This window comes from Rattus norvegicus, chromosome 14 (assembly GCF_036323735.1).
Source record: "Rattus norvegicus strain BN/NHsdMcwi chromosome 14, GRCr8, whole genome shotgun sequence".
NCBI lineage: Eukaryota > Metazoa > Chordata > Mammalia > Rodentia > Muridae > Rattus > Rattus norvegicus.
Genome location: NC_086032.1, coordinates 21,323,606 through 21,328,054, shown reverse-complemented (window position 1 = coordinate 21,328,054; position 4,449 = coordinate 21,323,606).

Below are 4,449 nucleotides of genomic sequence, written 5' to 3'. Positions count from 1 at the left end.
GATCACCCTCTTCCCCTCTTCACCCCCTTTCCCACTCAGTTTCCTCTCTCCATTCATCCCCAATGGCTATTTTGTTTTCCCTTTTGACTAAGATTCATATTTCCCCCTCCTTCTTACCTAGTTTCTTTGGGTCTATAGATTGTAGCAAGGTTTTCCTATACTGCATGGCTAATGTCTGCTTCTAAGTGAGTACATATCATATTTGTCTTTCTGGGTCTGGGTGACCTCACTTAATATTCCCAACAATTTGGGAAAATTGCCTACAAATTTCATGATGTTTTTGTTTTTAATTGGTGAATAGTATTTCATTGTTTAGATGTACCACATTTTCTTTATCTATTTATCTATGAATAAAGCTACTAAGAATATAGTTAATTAAGTGTTGCTGGGTTAATTTTGTTTATATGTACAGGAGTGATATATATGGGTCCTGAAGTAAAACTCTTCCCAATTTACTGAGAAACCACTGAATTGATTTCCTAAGTGGCTGTACAAATTAGCACTCCTACCAGCAAAGTAAGAGTACTCCCTTTGCTTTTCACTGTCTTCAGCATGTGCTGTCACTTGAATTTTTGATCTTAGTAATTCTGATTGGTATATGATAGAATCTTGTGGTTTGATGTCTATATGAAGGTAAGGGCAGACACAAGATAAGACAAGGGCTGTGAGTGGGCAGTGAAAAAGTAAGGCAGGCACAGAGTTTTAGAGAGGAGAGAGGAGGAGAAAGGAGAAGAACCAAGATGGAGGCAGAGAAGGAGGACCCAGATCTATGTGGACTTTAAGGGACACAGGTAGCTATAAATATTCATTAAAGGATGGATTTTTACAGGACAATTTTTCCTATCTAGGTGGGAGTTTATATCAATATCAATTGGTTCAGAGTTATTGTGTGGACATTTTGTGGGGTGAGAATTTGCTGACATAAATCTGATTCACAAATTATCGCTCTAGAGTTTTGATTTTAATGGGATACTGGGAATTTTAATTACAACTACAGAGGGCAGATGCTGGGATTGTGACCAGAGTTTACAGCAGGAAATCGCAAGAGGTGACTGCTGCTGGGATCAGAGAGTAGCTGGCACCAACATGGGGCTAGCCATGGAGGCAGAGAGCTCACCAGGGACAGAGCATAGCAGAATGTATCATGGCAGGGTGCTTGGTCACGTTTTACTATTTTTATTATTTACTGCTACAGAATTTCAGAAGTGGTCACCTCTTTTTGCTAGACAAGACATCAAGTGAAAAGAGGGGGACACCCACAAAACCTTCAACCTAAAATTCATTCTGCCTACAAAATATGCAGGGATAAAGATGGAGCAGAGACTGAGGGAGCAACCAACCAAAGATTGCCTCAACTTGAGACACAACCCTTGTGAGAGAGAGTGCAAACCCATGACACTATAAATGATACTCTGCTGTACTTGGAGACAGAGGACCAGCATACCTGTCATCTAAGAGGCTTCATCCACCAGCTAATGCAAACAGATGTAGAGACCCACACACAAACACCATGCAGACCTTGGGGAGTCTTGCAGAAGAGTGGGAAATAGAACTGAGTGAATAGGTCAAGGATACCACAAGACCTACAGAGACAAAGCAGGATATTAATCTTGAGCTTTAAGTGACATCAAGGTGTATTATCAACTCTGGACTAAAGTTACAAAAAAAATTCCAGGTTATTCTTTAGGTACTTGAGAAATATTTTCATAATAACATACTGCCACAGAAAAAGTTCTCAAATGATGAATTAAAAATATCTCAAAATATTCATTGTCCTTAAAATTAGAAAAAATGCAATTTTGAATTTGTATCTTATCCCAGGCAGAATAACTAAGAGGAAGAAAATGACTGAGAACAAATACTGGTGAGGATATGGGGAAAAGAGAACCCATATTTAATGTTAGTGGGATTGCAAAACAGTGTCACCATTCTCAAAAATCAGCTTGAAGAATTCTCAGTAAGCTAAAAATATGTCTGTTATAAGACCTAGTCACACTGTTCCTTGATATATGTCCAAAAGACACCATGTTTCTGGTCTGGCACTGCCATATGGACTGGAAACACTAATGGTCATGAAGCCATCACAGCTGATTGATTTTCCGTATATTAAACCATCCCTGCATGCTTGGGATGAAGCCTACTTGATCATGGTGGATGATTGTTTTGATGTGCTCTTGGATTCGGTTTGCCAGAATTTTATTGAGTATTTTCGCGTTGATATTCATAAAGGAAATTGGTCTGAAGTTCTCTTTCTTTGTTGGGTCTTTGTGTGGTTTAGGTATAAGAGTAATTGTGGCTTCATAGAAGGAATTCGGTAGTGCTCCATCTGTTTCAATTTTGTGGAATATTTTGGATAATATTGGTATGAGGTCTTCTATGAAGGTCTGATAGAATTCTGCACTAAACCCATCTGGACCTGAGCTCTTTTTGGTTGGGAGACCTTTAATGACTGCTTCTATTTCCTTAGGAGTTATGGGGTTGTTTAACTGGTTTATCTGTTCCTGATTTAACTTCGTTACCTGGTATATGTCTAGGAAATTGTCCATTTCCTGCAGATTTTCAAGTTTTGTTGAATATAGGCTTTTATAGTAAGATCTGATGAGTTTTTGAATTTCCTCTCAATCTGTAGTTATGTCTCCCTTATCATTTCTGATTTTCTTAATTTGGACACACTCTCTGTGTCCTCTCGTTGGTCTGGCTAAGGGTTTATCTATCTTGTTGATTTTCTCAAAGAACCAACTTTTGGTTCTGTTGATTCGTTCTATGGTCCTTTTTGTTTCTATTTGGTTGATTTCAGCTCTGAGTTTGATTATTTCCTGCCTTCTACTGCTCCTGGGTGTATTTGCTTCTTTTTGTTCTAGAGCTTTTAGGTGTGCTGTCAAGCTGCTGACATATGCTCTTTCCTGTTTCTTTCTGCAGGCACTCAGCGCTATGAGTTTTCCTCTTAGCACAGCTTTCATTGTGTCCCATAAGTTTGGGTATGTTGTACCTTCATTTTCATTAAATTCTACAAAGTCTTTAATTTCTGTCTTTATTTCTTCCTTGACTAGGTTATCATTGAGTAGAGCATTGTTCAATTTCCACATATATGTGGGCATTCTTCCCTTATTGTTATTGAAGACCAGTTTTAGGCCGTGGTGGTCTGATAGCATGCATGGGATTATTTCTATCTTTCTGTACCTGTTGAGGCCCGTTTTTTGACCAATTATATGGTCAATTTTGGAGAAAGTACCATGAGGAGCTGGGAAGAACACACCTCAGAGACAAAGACAGACATTACCTCAGAGTGAAAAGCTGGAAAACAACTTTCCAAGCAAATGGTTGGAAGAAGCAAGGATGCCGTTGGAGGATGCGGAGAAAGAGGAACACTCCTCCATTTTTGGTGGGATTGCAGACTGGTACAACCATTCTGGAAATCAGTCTGGAGGTTCCTCAGAAAATTGGACATTGAACTGCCTGAGTATCCAGCTATACCTCTTTTGGGCATATACTGAAAAGTTGCCCCAACATATAAAAAAGACACGTGCTCCACTATGTTCATTGCAGCCTTATTTATAATAGCCAGAAGCTGGAAAGAACCTAGATGCCCTTCAACAGAGGAATGGATACAGAAAATGTGGTACATCCACACAATGGAATATTACTCAGCTATCAAAAACAATGACTTTATGAAATTCGTAGGCAAATGGTTGGAACCGGAAAATATCATCCTGAGTGAGGTAACCCAATCACAGAAAAACACACATGGTATGCACTCATTGATAAGTGGCTATTAGCCCAAATGCTTGAATTACCCTAGATGCCTAGAACAAATGAAACTCAAGATGAATGATCAAAATGTGAATGCTTCACTCCTTCTTTAAAAGGGGAACAAGAATACCCTTGGCAGGGAATAGAGAGGCAAAGATTAAAACAGAGACAGAAGGAACACCCATTCAGAGCCTGCCCCACATGTGGCCCATACATATACAGCCATCCAATTAGACAAGATGGATGAAGCAAAGAAGTGCAGGCCGACAGGAGCCGGATGTAGATCGCTCCTGAGAGACACAGCCAGAATACAGCAAACACAGAGGCGAATGCCAGCAGCAAACCACTGAACTGAGAATAGGACCCCCGTTGAAGGAATCAGAGAAAGAACTCGAAGAGCTTGAAGGGCTCAAGACCCCATATGTACAACAATGCCAAGCAACCAGAGCTTCCAGGGACTAAGCCACTACCTAAAGACTATACATGGACTGACCCTGGACTCTGACCTCATAGGTAGCAGTGAATATCCTAGTAAGAGCACCAGTGGAAGGGGAAGCCCTGAGTCCTGCTAAGACTGAACCCCCAGTGAACTAGATTGTTGGGGGGAGGGCGGCAATGGGGGGAGGATGGGGAGGGGCAGGGGGATGTTTGCCCGGAAACCGGGAAAGGGAATTATACTCGAAATGTATATAAGAAATA